General features: G+C 36.7%; 1 protein-coding gene across 2 annotated transcripts in view; it reads right to left on the bottom strand.

Annotated features, from left to right (window-relative positions):
* Positions 1-21,019, bottom strand: part of LOC124721218 — a 134,590-nt gene that overhangs the window by 95,387 nt on the left and 18,184 nt on the right. The gene's annotated exons all lie outside the window — the stretch shown is intronic.

Here is a 21,019-nt window from a genome sequence, read left to right as displayed (position 1 = left end):
TAAGGACTCTGGCAGTGGAAGTGTGGCTTCAGCTGCCAGAGATTGCTTCATGTGTTGTGTGTGCGAGGTGTGTTTGTGCAAGCACGCATACGCAGGGGTGTGTGTGTGTGTGTGTGTGTGTGTGTGTGTGTGTGTGTGTGTGTGTGTGGTTTTTGTCTATTTTTGACAAAGGCTTTGTTGGCTCAAAGTTTATTTGTGACACTCTTTTTGTTGTGCCTATCTGTGACTCAGCATTTCCGCTATATGGTGAGTAGCAACTTTCCTTTCCAAAATATTGTCACATTGCAGGTAACATATATTGTTGTACAAGGGCTAATGGTTGTTAATATTCCAAGTTGTCTGTGATGTGTGTGTTATTGGTTTCAGAATTTTATTATACGCTATACAAGACCCACAACTGTAACATAAATTAAACAATTTATGAAGTCCATGTACATATTCCCTATAGCAACACAAATGCTGAGAAAACTGCTCAATGTTGGCGCAATATTATATTCAGATAAAATATCTGAATGGGTATTTGTCAGATAGTCATTACAATACTGTTTCAAATGGCAAAATAATAATACTATTGGCTCTGGAGAGCAAAACACTTCTTTCTTGAACATGTGTGCACTGCCACCCCCTCCCCTACACACACACACACACACACACACACACACACACACACACACACACACACACTCTCTCTTTATGTATTTTTTTACTGTAACATTAAAAGAACTTTTGCACAAAGAACTATTGACACCTAGAAAATAAATTTGCTGAGATGCTAATTAGAAGCACTGTTGAGGGATGAGCCTATTCAGTCATCAACTTGCAGTGGAGAAAAAAATCTTAGGGGAAAAGTGCCTTAAATGACATAGTTGGGTAAAATGACACAGTGGCTGCTTCTCTCATATAGCTCTAGTGACGTCTGTTTTGAACATCCTAACATATTCAAATGTTGACTCATCTGATACCCTGTAAATGGCAGATGTGTATATCAAACATTCTGTATGCCAATGAACAAAAAGTGGAAAGAAGGTTGGCTGAATTTATTTTGTTAGCCTTTTATACTGAGGTGACAAAAGTCATATGATAGTGATCTGCACACTTACAGATGGCAGTCATATTGCATACACAAGATATAAAAGGGCAGCCATTTGTACTCAGGTGAATCATGTGAAATGGTTTATGACGCAATTATGGTCGCATGATGGGAAATAACATACTTTTAGTGTGGAATAGTAGTTGGAGCTAGATGCATGGGATATTCCATTTTGGAAATTATCACTGTGTCAAGAGTGTGCCAAGTATACCAAACTTCAGGCATTACCTCTCACCACGGACAATGCCATAACTAATGGCTTTCACTTAATCACCAAGAGCAGTGGCGTTTGCACAGAGTTGTCACTGCTAACAGACAAGCAACACTGCATGAAATAACTGCAGATATCAATGTGGGACATACAACAAACATATCCATTGGGACAGTATGCCAAAATCTGTCATTAATGGGCTATGGCAGCAGATGACTGGTGCAAATATCTTTGCCAACAGCACAACAGTCCTTGCAGTGCCTCTCCTGGGCTCATGACAAGCCACACATGAAAAATGAGACTCTAAATCAAGGAAAAAATTTTTTCCAAATCTAAGCCACTCCTGAAATTTGAGACTCGAAATTCAAGGTGAGAGAAAAGTTTTAGACCACCCCTCCAAATCGAAACAAAGTTGGTCCATTGTAACATGAAACACAATTGAGGTCGAATAGATGAAGATACAGATACAGTAGTTTGGTTCAAGCCGTAAGCTTAACAGTTAAGCTTTACCAAGTAGCCATTGCTATGTGCCAGGCACTCTGTCCGTATTTATATGGGTACCATTCCTTTTTCGCGTGCTTCGTCTGGTCTGAATCGATTGCTTATTTTGCTTTGATCTGATAAGTGCCTTTCTCTTTGTTATAGGTGTTTACATCACTCTAAGCTGAAAATGCATTATTTTACTGTGTCATGCATTGTTTGTCGCATTCTGAGTGTTTATGACCTGTCGCCGCTCGTGGCACAGCTTGCTTTTGTGTGCGCTACCGCGGCTTATAACAAAATATTAAAAAACAGAGGAATTGTCTCATAAGCGAAACAATGGCAAGAGACTGCTATTTGTTGTTACACTGCTCCTTTTTTTTTTTATAATGATCAACAAGAACCAAATAATAGACTGTGTATGAGGTAAGATGTTCTGAACGAGAGTTTAGCGAAAATTTTTCTCCGTTTGAAAATCTTTGCAGATGCCTCTTTAGTACATTACATTCTGCACAGGAATTAGAGTCATCTTAGATTTAAAAATCTAGTCAGTTGCAGTGCTTCATTTCTGACTGTATCACTATCCAGCATAAGAATAATACGAATATGAACATGACACAATATGTATATTCTTCCAAGTTTGCTGTTGTCTCACTCTAGTTTCGTAGTTTATTAGGCAGATAGGATTTAAATGAGATAGCAGCAAACACAAAAGAATACATGGCATAATGTTTACATTCTTCTACCTTTTCTTTTAATTTATTTACTGACGCAGAGGTTTTGGCGCCAGTATTTTTCTTTGTGCCTGCAAAGCATGTCTGTGTAGCGCTACATATATTCGATGGCAGAAGTTAGTTGTGGCAGCACCTACCAACATTTTTTCAGAACTTCTGCTTACTTTGCACTCGATTCTAAGCCGCAGTCAGTTTTTTGGATTACAAAAACTGGTAAAAAAGTGCAGCTTAGATTCGAGTAAATACGGTAGATGACTCCTGATTTCAGTTGGTAAGAGCTGATGGTAGGGTTCGATTGTGGCACAGGCCCCACAAAGTCATGGACCAAGTTGTCAATGAGGTGGTGGTTGTGGCACCATAATGGTGTATTTACATCAAATATACTGTGTCCTCTTGTCCAACAGAACCAATCACTGACAGGAAATGGTTATGTTTGTCTACTCAGAGACCATCTGCAGCCACTCATGGACTTCATATTCCCATACAACATTGGAATTTTTATGGAAGACAATGCACCATGTCATTGGGCCACAATTGTTCATGACTGCAATTTGGCGTAGCACGTGTGTTTTGCTGTAATATCTGTATTTTGGTATAAATTGGTGAAAATAAATTACTTGGTGTTCTGAAGAACTTTCTGGACAATTTGAGCAAATAATTTGGCGATCCAGGTCCCTCAATATCAACCCTATCGAACACTTATGGGACATAATCAAGATGTCAGTTTGTACACAAAATCCTGCACAGGCAAAACTTTTGCAATTATGGACAGCTATAGAGGCAGTATGGCGCAATATTTCTGCAGGAGACTTCCAATGACTTGTTGAGTCCATGCCACATTGAGTTGCTGCGCTACACTGGGCAAAAAGAATGTCCAAAATGATATTAGGAGGTATCACATGACTTTTGTAACCTCAGTGTAGATACAACTTCACATTTGGTGTTAGGTTCCTTTTATTTCAAATATATCAAATAGCACTAGCCATTTGTTAACGCATTTACTAGTATTATTATTCATTTCATCACTTTATTTTTCTTTGCTTAACCTATCATTTTGTAACAAACTGCATTGTTGGATAAAATGGCTGACCATGAGTAAGGATAAAATGATATAGTGTGTCACTTTAGCCTGAGAAATTGATCTAATAAAAATTCATTTCAGTAGCATTACTAATATCATAACCATAGAGCTTGTCACCCAATTCTCACCAAACACACTTTTCCCCAGATGATTGGGATGTACATTAGAAAGACTACACACCAGTCATGGGATGAAGAAGCCATGCAAAGGGCCATTAACACAGTAAACAAGAGGGAAATGGGCTGTTCAAGAGCAGCCAAACTATTTGGTGTATTGCAAGTAACTTATAAGGCATGTCACAAATTGAAACAAACAAATTATGGGTGTTAACAAAGGATTAGGCAGGTTTCAATCTACATTTGACCAGGGATTAGAGCAGGAAATAGTCTGTCATTTAAAGCTGTTCTGAGTCTTGTCTTCAATACTTTGAAAATGGCTGCAATGTTTACAGGATAGTAGACAAATAAGACAGCCAACCTGTTGCAATAAATGGTGGTTTTCAATTAACTTTAATCATGGTTTCAACAGATTTAAACCCATTTTCTTCAGGAGGACAAGAAACAAACTTCAAACTTCACATTAGCAAACAGTCAGTTAGTAAAGTGATCTAACATCTCCACATGAAATGTGTTGGCAACGATCTGTACATCCATTTGTAAAAGTTAAGCCCCTAAAATCAAGGGCTTGTCACATCAATAAAATCAATCATAAAATGCCAGACCATGTTAAGAGTTGGCATGTAGATGTGAGAAGCCCTTGATTTCAGGGTAAAGAGCACCTATGGGAATTCTAGGTACGGCACAAGAAAGCGACGAATGACGAGGAATTTTTCTCAAGTGGCTGAATAATTTCATTAGTTTCATTAAGGCAATCAAAGATGATAAAGTGTTGCTAATTGCTGATGGCCACTCAAGTCACAAATATGATAAGGTGCACGAATGTGCCAAAGAAAATGAAGTTTTTCTATTTTGCCTACCACCCCACTGAACTCACCTATTTCAATTGTTTCTTGGCCCATGAAGACCTATTATAAACAAAAAGCTTCAAAGTGGCTGAAAAGAAACCGGGGACGAATAGTAAATCAGTGCCAAGTGAGATCTTTGTCAATGCAAATGATGAAGCAGTATGTGTGGCTAATGCGAAGAGTGGATTTACTAAGGCAGGCCTTTGGTTATTAAACATGGTTGCTACTGAAGAACATCTGTTTGTACTGGCTCAGACAACAGCTTTAAGCATGTACAGTCTTAAAAAAATTCACCTGCAGCTAGACATGATAAAGAATGTCAAGAGGACAGTCTTCCTGGATGTTCACATGCTTTATGGGATATTTCATCACTGAAGAGGAATCTGCTCCCCCAACCAACTTCCAGAGTCCTAAAAGAGATAGCCCTAAAAGACTTGAGATATCAACTGATGAAATGTTTCCAGTTCAATTAAAAAAGGACCTGCTGATGCCACTGACTGTATTTTCACTCTCTTTAACGAACTTCACGAGAAAATATCCTTTACCAGTGAACTCGAAAAAAAAAAGGCCCGTCAATTGAATTTTCTTGACTTGACGCTTACAGTAGAAGAAAATAAAATCTCATTTAATGTTTTTCGTAAAGAAACATATACCAATCAGATCGTACCTGCATCTTCCATGCGCCCACAATCTCATAAAAATGCTTTCTTTCACTCTGCTATTCACAGAGCTACTTCTATCTCACTCTTAAAAGAAAAATTCGATGAAAAAATTAATTTAATCAAAACAGTAGCAGTTAATAATGAATACGAACCTGTCACAGTGGATGACATCCTTAAAAAGAAAACTGTTAAAAGAGTTACTACACTCAGCAACTCATCATTGAACGCAACATAAAGAAGTTTTTTTCTATTCCTTTTTTGGGGACCATTTCCTATCAGATACAACACCTTCTTCGTAATAAAAACAACTGTAGTGTTGTCTTTTCAACCAATAAAACTTTGAAGAAAATTGAAACTATGATGTCTGTAAGATTTTCTGTGACACCTGCTCTTCTTACAAAATAGTACAAACAGGACGTGCCTTTACAGTCAGATACAAAGAACATCTTTTAAGAAAAAATGGCACTAGCACCCAAAATTTGTCTTTTGCCGACCACCTTCTGATTACAGGTCACACGCCTAAAGCTGTTCACGATATCAACATTTTGCACACCGGGACGAAAGGGCGTAGATTAGATATTTTCAAAGAATTAGAAGTTTTTAAACTTCCTTATCGAAATGATGGCCTCATTCTTAATCAGCAGCTACAATTAAGTAATAAAAGCTTCTTCAACAGTATAAGGCCGTTACTTGATATTTGATTTCGTTTTCCCTCGTGCAGTTACCTGTTTTTTCTATCTAAGTCAGCCCATAATTTTTTGTTTATTAAATAGTTTATATTGACTGCATTTCATGTTATATTGTTATTCAACACGCTGAGTTATTCAGCTCCCTTTGTACTCCTACAATGGAGTTTTCAGCCTTAAAACTGTACTTCTAAGCTCTTACGTAGACAAAACGTTACCAGATAAAATGTTGCCTTTTACTTCAGGTACTAAATAATGTTCATCATAATATTCAACTGTCTATATTTTGAATGTTAAGTAGCCTGTTTGTATTTGCGGCTACTAGATGGCACTCTTGGTGTAATGTTCACCTGCCTGCAATTGCTAACGTGAGCGCCTCAGCCTGATGCTACCTGTAGCGCGACATGTGTGAGCAGCCCATAGCAGCTTCCCTTTCACCTATTTCAAAATTTTGTGACTACAGCTTTATTGCTTGATATTTATTTTATATGTGACATGTAATACTGTTTCTTTCTTGTACTGTTAGCCAGTACTTACACTTATATAAAAAAAAATTTCCCGTATTTATAGGCCAGTTTGAATGTTTTACTTCTGATGAAGGTACTCATAGTAGTGTCAAAACCTACATCAAAATGACTTAATTTTTGTGACTGAGGGCTGTTATTGCTTTAATTTTACTTTGTTAATGGTCGCTGACCACGCAGCCTTGTTTAAAACTTTATGTTTCCAGTTCCTTCAGCAGGATCATGCTCATCAAGGAAATACAAAACAACTCGGGCTGCTTCAAACCTTCTGGACATCAGTCCCAACATCAAGCTTCTAGAAGAGAAAGTGCACCAGAAAAAATTTGCTGAGGAATGCTGGTCAACTAGACAAGCTCATAAAAGAATAGAGCTCGGCAGTGCAGAAGCCTATACCTCAGATCCCAGCGCAAATGGAGATGACAATGTTTGTATACACTTCAATGATATATTCTGCCATTCAAAGACAGAGGAATCACAGATTAAGTGTGCTCGATGTAAGATGTGGGCTCACAGTGAGTGTTCTGATGTCTCAGCAAGGGTTAAGAACTTTGTGTGCGATCTATGTAAGCCATAGAAACATGTACAAGGATATGTATTAAACTTTCAAAGAGTGTGCTGCTTAGTGTATTCACTTTTTTATGCAATTTGTGAACTGTGTCACCCACACAGTAAGTATAAAATGACACACTGGCATAATTTCTTTCTTTAACGTTTTTTTAATAGTGTAGTTTCATGTTATCATGTCCAGGTTTTAGTAAGTCGTGCAATAAAAATAATGCTGACATTTTTAGAAGAAAAAGCAAAAAATAAAAAAATAGTATGTCATTTTAAATGCTTTTGCCCTGTACCTTATGATTTTTGTCTGTATTTCCAATATGAAAATATATTTATGTCTTCAAGATCAACGTACAATATTTGAATGAATTACCCTGTTGCTTTTCAAAATTACAGTTTGGTAGTTTTGGTACAGTACATAAATTACGCAGTAAATGGTAAGATTACACTGTTGGTAGGGGAAGAAATGTAAATGAATGTATGCAAGAGAAACTTGGGGTTGATGACTTCTCTTTATTTCTTTATTTGTTTGTTTTTCACATAATTAGAACCACACATTACTCAGTGTTAGTTCATCATGCATCTGATATCCTTATGACACATAAATTGCATTTTACAAGCAAAAAAAAAAAAAAAAAAAAAAAAAAAAAAAAAAAAAAAAAAAAAAAAAAAAAAAAAAAAAACTGCTGATTGCGCAACTTCTGCACTTTTATGTAACAAAAAGCAATTACTTTTGATTCAAGTACAGTTTAGAAGCAGAAGTGAAAAAAATTGTATAATTATTATTTTTATTTTGGACTCAGTGGAATGCTCATCATGATCAAAGGTAAGAGTTTCCTGTTATTATTGCTAAGTGTGAAAGTTTTTTTTTTTATGAATAACAAAAACATGTTTTACGGAAGCTCAATGAAGTATTGAAGTAATGTTAGATTATTATTGTTGCTATTATTATTATTATTATTATTATTATTATTATTATTGCTGCAACATCACCCTGTTTCACATAATAAATCAACAATTTTTTAATAAAACCTAAATTAAACATTGACAATTTCAATTTTGCTATAAATACTGTTTATTTTTAAGTAACAGACAGGAGGATAACTATGTAGAACAAAAATGTTCCATAGGTTATGTGGCCCTTTATATACCCTCACTCACTTTCTAAACGGTTCACCACTTCTGATTTCTAGGGGGATCTACTAAAACACTGATCACATGGTTTTGATAGTAATTGACCAAAGCTACTAGGAAAACCACTCTAGTCTATGTTTATTTCTAATAGCCTTAAGTTACATTTCAGGAGAGATTGGTCACCTAGCACAAGTTCTTCTATTTGATGTCACTTTGGTGACTTGTGTCAATGTTGTTGTTGTTGATGATGATGATGATGATGATGATGATAAGAACACAAACACCTGTCCCCGAACAAGGAAAATCTTTGACCCAGCCATGAATCGAACCTGTGACCTCAGGATCTAGAGGCAACAATGCCAACCACAAGCTGTGTAGCGTTAACAATTAATATTCACAGACTTGAGTCATATCATCACAGGAGAATTATTAGACCTGGTTCTGATCAAAGGCTCAACGTCATCACAACATACACTTGTCTGTGTGCTGGAGAGTTCAAAAGTTGATTTGGAATAATGTAATCTCACTGATTTCTTTGCAATTTAATAGTTACTCGCAATTGAATTCATTGACTTTATGGCAGCATGTGCACACATATGATGAGAAACACAAGCTATAACCATTCAAGAAACTCAAATAAAATACGGTGCTCCTCCTTCATGTTTACACTACCAGTCTATCATCTATTTACAGTTATTTACAATCTCCCTGTACTAATTTAAATCACAACCAGGCAACATTTCTAACAGTTTTTAATTGAACACATCACCATTTGATTGTATTGTTGTTTATTTAATTATGATCCATATTTCTGTCTTTCATGCCATTTTCAAGTGATTGAATTTATATCATTAATATATATTGGAGGACATCAAGCTCAAAATTGGCCACAGATTAAGAAAAGTATTTGTTCCCCACGAAATGCCAGATGTAAAATAATCATCTTTTAAAGAGATCAGTAAATAATAGTGGGAGCATGTCATATTTAATTAAAAAGGTTTACTTTGGTATATAGAAGATCAGCACAGATCATTACGACTCAAGTGGAAGCATGTCATATTTAATAAAAACAGGTTTACTTTGGTATGTAAAACATGAGCACGTATGACATGCTCCCACTATTATTTACTGATTTTTTACAAGATGATGATTTTACATCTGGCATTTTGTGGGGGGTGACTATTTTTCTTAATTTACGGACAATTTTGAGCTTGATATCCTGCAATATATATTAATGACAAACTAGATGGCATGAAAGGATAAAATCTGGGTCATAATTAAATAAACAACAATACAGTCAAATGGCGATGTATTCATTTAAAAATTACTGTACGACTTGCTCAGAAACATCAAGAACTGTGTCTCAGAGTTTTATAAGTACCATCAACCTCATCACAAATATCAGTGTTTGTTTATTTAAAACTGGAACACCTTGAGGATTTTTTCCTTCACTAACGGGAGATCATCACTCATCTACAGGCTGCTGTCTAGGGCTGCAGTGCAGGCAGAGAATCTGGAGCGTCACACAGGCACCTCAGGTGTCTATTGTACCACTACAGGCTCTGTTACCAAGGCACCTTACACTGTACCTGCGGTGGGAGATCCAAACTCACTGCAAAGCAAGTAATGGGTTTTAACACGGTCACATTGCTCCAGTGTTTGACACATTATGGAGCCCGTTAGGGAAATAAGTGTCCAGAGCTGGAAATACGTCCCATGTGCACTCAGTATGTCTGTCAGAGGGCCTCATCCAAGATGTGGAGGAGGCCCTGCCTGACATTACAGAGAGTGCAGTGTACAGTCATCCCCAAGTTGTGGCTCATGTGGGCACAAATGACATGTCACTCAGACTCTTGAGGCCATCCTCAGTTTGTACAGGCAGCTGGTGGAAGTGATGAATCCTCATGACCTTGTGTTGTGGTGCAAGATGAGCTTGCGATTTGTGGTATCATGCCCAGAATTGATCGGGGTCGTTTGGTCCTGAGTTGAGTGGAGGGTCTCCATCAGAGACTCCATCGATTCTGTGACAAAGTTTTTACCCACCATCCAAGACTGTGACAGTCTTGGCTGCAAATTTCTGAAGCTAAGTTATGGGGTTGGAGATTGTATGATTCCCGTTGATACTGTAATGGATCTGGGAGATGTTATTTTTTTACCGTATTTGTCGATACCGAATTGTAAATGTTTTCTTGTATTTTTGTCAGAATTTATTATAATTTGTCTTATTATATGTTAATTTACTTCTGTTTTTGAGAGTAAAAGCATATTGATTACTATTAGAAAATGTATCGAAGAATAGCAAAGAGACTGATAACAAGTGGAAACTTGTGAATTGTGTAAAATATCTTTGATGTTGGAGTCGTGTTTGCCTATAGTCAGTCGGCAGCTAACTCTTGGTGTGTGTTGACGGAAGAACAATGTGAAGGTCGCAGTCATAAATAATTTTGAATTATGTTACTATTATTTTTGTATTAACTAAAAAGAAGAAACTACATTTGAAGAAACTGTATTTGAAACACAAAAGTGAAACACGTTGAACCATGTCATTTCTGCAGCTGACATAGATGCATTGTGGAATCATACTTAGACAACTGAAGCCAAGACTAATATCGCCTTGCAAACGTCTAACGGAAAAGGTACTGTCACGAAATATGGCAAATTTAAGTAAATAAAAAATAGTGACCATATTTTCAACTTGTGTCTTAGACGGGAATCCATATTTCAACTGGGGGCTCAGCCGGGATAGTGTGTTCACGAGATCTTCAACAGTGCTACGAGGAAGAAAATTTGTGTGTGTTAATACCAGTTTTTTCAGAATGTGTGTTACAGTGTTTGTGTTCATCGGGAAGTAAAAGTTTTGGAGAAGAAATGCTTCGGCAAAAAAAATATAATTTTCGACAGAAGAAAATACTTCAAGAATTTTGGTCAACAATCACACGGATGGAAAACGTGGTTTTGCAACAGTAGAAGAGTGTTCCAGATAAGTCACGAAACCCTCGTATTTTGTTAAAACAATATTTTTATCTTGTTTTGTATTGTTGTGTATAAATTTCTGTTCTTCACAATGACTTATGAGATTTTCGAGAGTATTGTGCCTAAAGTAGAAAGTAGTAATTTAATAGACTTCGAACATCAGGACAGGTCAAATGAAACAGAAAGAACCGATCAATTTGATTTAAAAAGTTTTCTTGTAAATTTCACGAAAGAAATTAAACAATCAGTTGACGACAATAAGACTTACTGGGATGAAAAAATTGATAACATTTTGTTGCAAGTCCAAGCAGTCAATACCCAAGTGGGTGAGCTTTCGAACAGAGTTTGCAGTGTTGAGGAAAAAATTGAATCTGTGGAAGCAAAAGTAAATGAAATTGATGTTAAATTGAGCGGTGAAATTAATACTGTAGAAAATGAGTTACTGGTAGATAGGGAAAGAAATTTAATTGATTTTAATGAGATAAAAGGGGAAATTAAAAATTTGGATGAGAATACAAAAGTTTTAGTAAAAAATGTAGAACAAAAAACTGACAATCGTTTCATTACTCTAGAAGAAAAAGTAGACTGCAATGATTTAGAAAACAAAAAATCTGTCAAAGAACTTAGCGAAAAAACTGAGAGTTTTGACATTGAATTTCAAAGCAAAAATCACAATGTCAACACATGTAATCTTGTATCTAATATTCCAGTGAAGCACTTTTCAGTAGATGGACCCTTACATCCCGTTGATTTTATGCAGTATTGTAAGGATTGTTTTTTACCTCACTCACCAGATGAAATAAAAATTAAATTTGTGAAAAAATTCTTGGAAGGGGAAGCTTTGACTTGGGCAAACCAGATTGTAACTTTGGGGATGACCTTTTCAGAATTTGAATCAAAATTTCTTGAAAAATTTTGGGATGATCTTAAACAAACTAGAATCAAAAGTGAATTTTTGAATGGGCGAAACTATAGAGAATCAGATGGGAACATGAAACAATTTTGCAAAAGTGAACTTCAAAAACTTATTCATTTAACAAAACCTTTGGATGACTTGATCAAAATTGATACCTTAAAGAGAAGATTGCCATCAGAAATGCAGTTGAGTTTAGTTCATTGTCCTGATAGTAATGTAGAGCAGTTTCTCAATTATATTGAAAAGTTGGATAGCGTAACAACAAGAACACACAGTGGGTTTACTCAGAAAGGTAATGGTCAAAATTGGGGAAATGATAACTTTCAAAAAAGGGAACAAAACAATTATCATGGTGTCAGTCAAAATTCAGGGGGATATAACAATCTTGAAAAGAAGGACCATAATTTTCGCGTTAATAATCAACAAAATAGAGAACACTTTAGGGATCAAAATCACAGAAATTTTGATAGAGGTCAGTACAACAGAAACTACCAACAATCAGGTAATGTTTGGCATAGGAATGGGATCAGAAATGTTGATCAGAGACATTGTCAGAACCACAATCAGCAGTTCAAACAGGAACCGGAAATAAAAAACGAGTAGACGCCCTCTTGAAGGTCCGCAAGGTTGAGGCAGAAGGTAAGCATGATGAAAGGACCAATGGATGTGACTATCATAAACCCAAACAGGATAGTTCCAAACCTAAGCTATCACATGAGGTCATTAGTTGTTACTTATTGAAGAAATTTCAAGAGGAAAATAATGATGATAAAGATAACATTTTCAGTACACAAGAACACACAGTAGATAAAAGTAATTGTGATTCATTTAATTTAACAGTTTTACACTTGGGCAGAAAAGAACAACACTTTGTCAGATGATGTAATTTGTAGTAGTTCAGAGATGTGTGTGAATGAAAGAGAGAATGCATGCTGTGAGAATGAAAATGTTGGTGAAAGGGATCTGGTAACTTTAGAAAGGGGAAATAATATTTTGGGGGATAATTTGAATGTGTATGACCTGAATATGTGTAATGATAATGATGTTGTTGATAAAGTTGATAATGATGGTAATGGTATTGATGATGATGTTGAGGAAAGGTATTTCATTAGTTTAAATAGGGAGTTGGGTATACACATGGTTGAAAATGGATTAAATAGTGAGAATATTATAGAAATTCCCAGGGATGTTACCAGGATGAATAAAGCTCACAAGTTGGATGTATGTGAAAGTGTGAATTTTGATGTTGGTGGTAAAGAATCTGACTACACAAATAACGATGACACATGTATAACTTCTAACCTAAGTGAAACTTTTACAGATACTAATGATACACACACATTTCTTATGAATATATGGCTGAACAGTGAAACTATTTCTTTTGACAAGAACTTTAGAAAGATGCTTATTAATGTATGTGAAACTGTATGTCCTGAGTGGTGGAAAAAGATGAGATATTTTATTTTTGAAAAGCTGAAGGATAAGTACTTCAATAGTATACAATGTGATTTGGATGAAAATTCTTGGCTATTTGACATAATAGAGAGTACTAATGACAATTTTGTGTCTTGTGCAAATTTTATAACTGTGACAAATAATACATGTAATGATATACCATATGATTCTGATAAGTATAGGTTTGGGGAAATTGAAAGTGATTTATTACATGAGGATACAGGTTCTGAGAAAAGTGATCAATTTTGCAGTCCTTATATAAAAGTTCAAATTGGGTCATGGATTGGTAAATGTTTAATTGATACAGGAAGTGAGATCTCGGGAATATCTGAAAGGTTAACCAAGAAATTGAAAGTGGGGAAAGATTATGTTGAAATGCCAGTTGTTGGGGTAAAGATAAAAGGTGCTACTGGGAAGAGCAGTAAATTGGTAAAAAGCCAGGCTTTAGTGACATTTTTAATTGAAGGCAAGTTGTTCACACATGGATGTTTTGTAATTCAGGAATTTAATGAGGATTTTCTTTTGGGTATGAATTGGATAGTAAAAGTAAATACAGCATTTGATTGGGTTGGAAGAAAACTTTTGATAGAAACTAGTGAAAGGGAATACATTCAGACAAATTTTGTGAACACACTTGGTGATCAGAGTCATGGAAATTTTGACAGTATCAATTTACTAAAAGAAAATAGATTGGAGAATATTGAAACTCATAGATTTGATACTGATGAAGTTGAATTTGGGAATTTAGTAAATTTGAAAATTTCAGAAACGCTAAATTTATCTGGGGAGCAAAAACAACAGTTAGAAAATCTGCTGTGGGAATATAGTGATGTTTTCAGTGACATACCTGGAAGGGTACAGGGTTATCAGTGTGAGCTTCAGGTAAAACCTCATGAACCATTTTTCATAAAACCATACAGTATTGCAATATCAAAAAGACCTGCTGTTGAGGAAGAGCTGAAAAAGATGGAAGGATGTAATATAATAGAAAGGAGTATCAGTGCATATAGTAATCCTCTAGTAGTAGTTTCGAAAAAAGATGGTGGAGTAAGATTGGTTTTGGACTCTAGACACTTAAACAAAATTTTGTTCAGACAGACAGACCATCCTGAAAATATTGATGAGTTACTCTACAAATTTACAGATATAAAATATATGTCAAGTTTGGATCTAACTTCGGGTTTTCATCAGGTACCACTTTCGGTTAATTCTAGAAAATATACTGCTTTCTTGTACAATGGTAAGAGTTACCAATATTGTGTTGTGCCATTTGGGTTAAATTCTTCTGTTTCCGAATTTATAAGAGCTTTGGATCATGTACTGGGGCAAGAACTTGCGTCTAAACTGATAATTTATGTAGATGACATTTTGGTTACAGGGCAAAATTGGGAGGAACATTTTTTGATTTTGAAGTCAGTTTGTGAAAAACTTAGAAAAGGGGGGATGACATTGAAATTAGAGAAATGTAAATTTGCAGTTTCTGAATTAAAACTTTTGGGTCATGTTGTCACAGACAAGGGAATTTTGTCAGATCCAGAAAAAATTAAAGCAATTTCAGAAATTCCTATTCCTAAGATCAAAAAACAATTAAAGTCGTCCTTTGGGTTATGTGGTTATTACCGAAAACATATAAGTGATCAGAGTCTGAATGCACCATGTTTAAGTCAATTACTTAAGAAAAACACTGTTTGGGTTTGGGATAAAAGTTTGATAAAATTAAGCAAGAGTTGAAGAAGCAACACTTATTACACAGACCTGATTTTAATTTACCATTTTGTTTGAACACTGATAGCAGTAATTATGGGCTTGGAGCAGAGTTATTTCAAGAAAGAGTAGAGAATGGAGTTAAGATACATTGTACCATAGCATTTGCAAGCAGAATGTTGCTCAAGCATGAGAAAAATTATACAGTCACAGAGAAGGAACTTTTGGCAATTCATTGGGCTTTTACAAAATTTAGAATTTACCTTATTGGACATAAAACCATAGTATTTTCGGATCACAAAGCTTTGAGTTACTTACAAGAGTGCAAATTATACCACAGTAGATTGACCAGATGGGCAATTTTTCTGCAACAGTTTGACTTTGAAATCAAACACATAAAAGGTTCTGAGAATGTAGTAGCTGATTCACTTTCAAGGTTACCAATTGGGGGAGAAAAGGAGATTTTTGAACAAGAGGAGGAAAAGCAATTTAAAATTAGATACTTGAAAGGGGTGGAAAATGAAAAAAAATTAGAGCTATGTGTAACAAAATTAGAAAAAATCAAAATTTAGATCAGAGTTGTAAATTAATCAAAGAATGTTTAGGCAAGAAGGGGTATGAGAAATTTGATAAATTTTACAAATTACATAAGGGGATTTTATTTCAGAGAACAGATGTAGATTCTGATAATTGGAAACTGTGTTGGCCGGAGGCAGATGCTGATAAGCTGATCATTTACATACATGAAAGTTTTGGTCATTGTGGGATACAGAAGTGCATTCAAAAGATACAAGAAAATGTTTATTTTTACAATATTGGAAAGAAGGTAAGAAAAGAATTGGCAATCTGTGACAAATGTCAGAGAGTTAAAGTGAGCAATCAAAGATGTGGTGGAGAGATGCAAAACATTATTCCGGAAAAACCTTTAGATCTTATCGCAGTGGACTTATATGGAATGTTACCAAAGAGTAAAGGTGGTCATTGTTACATATTTGTTATGGTAGATGTATTTTCAAAATTAATTAAACTATATCCAGTGAAAAAAGCTACTAGCCATGAAATTATAATAAAAATTGAAAGAGATTATTTCGCACAGGTGGGTAAACCAAAAGCTATACTATCAGATAATGGTTCACCTCTAAAATTTGGAAAAAGTTTATTGAAAGATCAAAATTGAAGCATATACTTATATCTGTTTATTCTCTGTCCACCAATCCTGCAGAAAGATATATGAGTGAAATTGGGAGACTTTGTAGAACCTATTGTAGCCATAAACATCCAACCTGGTTTGAGCACATTCGAAATTTTGAAGATATTATGAATAGCCTACAACATAGTTCCACAGGATTTTCACTGTATGAGATTATGTTTAATACTAGACCTCCAAATCTTATATCAGAACTTACTGAATTTCCTAAATGTACACCTTTAACTATGCAAGAGAGAGAAGATATTGTCAGGGAAACTATGAGGAAACAAGGGGAAAAGAGGAATAAAAGACATAACAATAGGGTAAGATTAACCACTTTTAAAATTGGGGATCTTGTTCTGGTCAAATCTCATGAAAGATCAAAAATGTTAACTTCAGAAATTAAAAAATTCTTTGATATCTATATTGGGCCTTTTGAAGTCATAGAAAATCCACACCCTAATGCTTATCGTTTGGTGTATCCTAAGTCAAAGAAATTATTTGGTCTCAGGAATGTTGTCTCTTTAAAACTGTATAAACAGAAATCATAATTTCAAAATTTAAATAACCTATTATCATCTAAAACAAAAGTCCTCCACTGGAATATGCTTGTTAGAACAAAACTGCCTGTACAACCAAGTGTGTATATTTGCATGTATAAATTAATAATTTGAAGTCACATGTTAATTGAAACTGATGAAAAAACACTGTTGTAACAAAGAATGAGAGAAAGATTTATTTTTACTTTTTTTTAAAAAAAGTCTCTATAGTGAGCATTTCTGAATTTTTCTAATTTTTGGAAGCTAAGTCTTCCCTGTGGGTGAAGGCATGCATGTGAGGACATGCATGCAAAGGTATAAGTTTCAAAACCAATTTTAGATAAAGCCTCATGATATATGAGCAGTTTATTGTTGTTTATACTGATGTTGTGGGGAGCAAAAGTACTCTTCACAAGAATGTGACTTGTAGTAATATTGTAGTAGAGAGGAAAGTGTACATAAATAATTGCAAAAAATTTAGATAAAACTGATGTATCTTTAGCTGTACTAAAAGAAGAAAATCATAAGGAAAAAAAATACAAAACAAAAAAACATGAGTAAAAAAAATTTAAAAAGAAAATCATAAGCAAAAAAAATATATATATACAAAAGAAAAAAAACACTACACTATATATGTCCAGTATCATTTTTACTGTTACAATATGTAAGCATAATGAAATTAACATTAATATAAAAAAAATTAATTAAATCTTATTCTAGGAAATGAGTTTTACCTTCCTATTATTTTCAATCTGTATGTTAGAATATTTCTCATGTATGTTTTATACCATGTACACTCCTGGAAATGGAAAAAAGAACACATTGACACCAGTGTGTCAGACCCACCATACTTGCTCCGGACACTGCGAGAGGGCTGTACAAGCAATGATCACACGCACGGCACAGCGGACACACCAGGAACCGCGGTGTTGGCCGTCGAATGGCCCTAGCTACGCAGCATTTGTGCACCGCCGCCGTCAGTGTCAGCCAGTTTGCCGTGGCATACGGAGCTCCATCGCAGTCTTTAACATTGGTAGCATGCCGCGACAGTGTGGACGTGAACCGTATGTGCAGTTGACGGACTTTGAGCGAGGGCGTATAGTGGGCATGCGGGAGGCCGGGTGGACGTACCGCCGAATTGCTCAACACGTGGGGCGTGAGGTCTCCACAGTACATCGATGTTGTCACCAGTGGTCGGCGGAAGGTGCACGTGCCCGTCGACCTGGAACCGGACCGCAGCGACGCACGGATGCACGCCAAGACCGTAGGATCCTACGCAGTGCCGTAGGGGACCGCACCGCCACTTCCCAGCAAATTAGGGACACTGTTGCTCCTGGGGTATCGGCGAGGACCATTTGCAACCGTCTCCATGAAGCTGGGCTACGGTCCCGCACACCGTTAGGCCGTCTTCCACTCACGCCCCAACATCGTGCAGCCTGCCTCCAGTGGTGTCGCGACAGGCGTGAATGGAGGGACGAATGGAGACGTGTCGTCTTCAGCGATGAGAGTCGCTTCTGCCGTGGTGCCAATGATGGTCGTATGCGTGTTTGGCGCCGTGCAGGTGAGCGCCACAATCAGTACTGCATACGACCGAGGCACACAGGGCCAACACCCGGCATCATGGTGTGGGGAGCGATCTCCTACACTGGCCGTACACCACTGGTGATCGTCGAGGGGACACTGAATAGTGCACGGTACATCCAAACCGTCATCGAATCCAACGTTCTACCATTCCTAGACCGGCAAGGGAACTTGCCGTTCCAACAGGACAATGCACATCCGCATGTATCCCGTGCCACCCAACGTGCTCTAGAAGGTGTAAGTCAACTACCCTGGCCAGCAAGATCTCCAGATCTGTCCCCCATTGAGCATGTTTGGGACTGGATGAAGCGTCGTCTCACGCGGTCTGCACGTCCAGCACGAACGCTGGTCCAACTGAGGCGCCAGGTGGAAATGGCATGGCAAGCCGTTCCACAGGACTACATCCAGCATCTCTACGATCGTCTCCATGGTAGAATAGCAGCCTGCATTGCTGCGAAAGGTGGATATACACTGTACTAGTGCCGACATTGTGCATGCTCTGTTGCCTGTGTCTATGTGCCTGTGGTTCCGTCAGTGTGATCATGTGATGTATCTGACCCCAGGAATGTGTCAATAAAGTTTCCCCTTCCTGGGACAATGAATTCACGGTGTTCTTATTTCAATTTCCAGGAGTGTATATTTGTCATGTCAAATAATTTCTTTACTTGAATTTTTTTTTGTGTATGAGGTTGATGGGGAAGTATCATTGCAACAACAGCCAGTAATAAGTCCACAGATTCAAAGAGTCCAAATTTGGAAGAGGTTATCAGACTGCATCATTAGTGTATTAATTGTGTAATACAGATCCATCACTGAGTGTGATCGGGATTTTGTTGTATATGTCCATAACAACAAAAGCCCTGGGGAGCAGTTGTAATGGATCTGGGAGATGTTATTTTTTTGCCGTATTTGTCGATACCGAATTGTAAATGTTTTCTTATATTTTTGTCAGAATTTATTATAATTTGTCTTATTATATGTTAATTTACTTCTGTTTTTGAGAGTAAAGGCATATTGATTACTATTAGAAAATGTATCGAAGAATAGCAAAGAGACTGATAACAAGTGGAAACTTGTGAATTGTGTAAAATATCTTTGACGTTGAAGTTGTGTTTGACTATAGTCAGTCGGCAGCTAACTCTTGGTGTGTGTTGACGGAAGAATAATGTGAAGGTCGCAGTCATAAATAATTTTGAATTATGTTACTATTATTTTTGTATTAACTAAAAAGAAGAAACTACATTTGAAGAAACTGTATTTGAAACACCAAAATGAGAGAAACACGTTGAACCACGTCATTTCTGCAGCTGACATAGATGCATTGTGGAATCATACTTAGACAACTGAAGCCAAGACTAATATCGCCTTGCAAACGTCTAACGGAAAAGGTACTGTCACGAAATATGGCAAATTTAAGTAAATAAAAAATAGTGACCATATTTTCAACTTGTGTCTTAGCCGGGAAGCCATATTTCAATACGTACAGGGATGCCCTACACAGAGGAAGCAACTATTCAGATAACAGAGTACTAGTGGAGTGCACTAGATGATTGTTCGAGGTCCTCTGATGACCACTAACCAGTCAAAGTCGATACGTGCAGATCGAAATCAGATGGTTTACAAAGTAATGACACTCTGAATGTCAAAATTTGAACAAATACCTGCCAATGCAATCGTAACAAAGTCCATGAATTTACCACCCTCCAGAAAAGTTGTCACACTCACATTATACTCTGAACTGAGAGGTGGGTGAAACGAAGTAGAAAGCTGTGAAATATTTAATGAGGCATCAAAAATGTATCAAAAAGACAAGCTGGATGCCATATACAAGGGAGAGTGTTCACTGCAGTTGACAAAAATATTATGCTTATCAAGGTCAAAACTAAGTCTGACTGTGAAGTTATCAAGGCTCGAATAACCATCCTAGGTGAACTCAAGTTAATCATAGGATGTTTTCACCCACCATCCAATATGCAGTATCAGCTGTAAAATCATTTAAAGAAATCCTACACTCAGTAGCACGGTATTACGCCAATCACGCAATATTACTTGGAGGCAACTTGAACCTACTGACAAGGAACCCCTTAAGTACAAGGACATGAAAGGCCAATGATGTTTACGCCATTCAACACTCCAGATATTGTCTAGCATGCAGCTAGCATACTGGCTGCAAATGGCAACAGGGGTGGGACTGAAGGTAACCATGGTGAGCACAGAATGAGGCAAAGGAGCGTAGTTGAACTGCTTAGTTCAAATGGCTCTGAGCACTATGGAACTTAACAGCTGTGGTCATCAGTCCCCTAGAACTTAGAATTACTTGAACCTAACTAACCTAAGGACATACACAAATCCATGCCCGAAGCAGGATTCAAACCTGCGACTGTAGCAGTCGCCAGTTCCAGACTGAGCGCCTAGAACCGCTCGGCCACCACGGCCAGCGAACTGCTTAGTCAATGAGTAACTCACAAGATCGCTACAGTGATAGTGGTTTTGATACGAAGAAGAGCAATGGCAACAATAAACAAAGCAAACACTACATAA

The sequence above is a fragment of the Schistocerca piceifrons genome, chromosome X (genome assembly GCF_021461385.2).
Source record: "Schistocerca piceifrons isolate TAMUIC-IGC-003096 chromosome X, iqSchPice1.1, whole genome shotgun sequence".
Taxonomy (NCBI): Eukaryota; Metazoa; Arthropoda; class Insecta; order Orthoptera; family Acrididae; genus Schistocerca; species Schistocerca piceifrons.
Note: the sequence above shows the minus strand (reverse complement) of the source record. Positions and strands in the feature narration are given on the sequence as shown.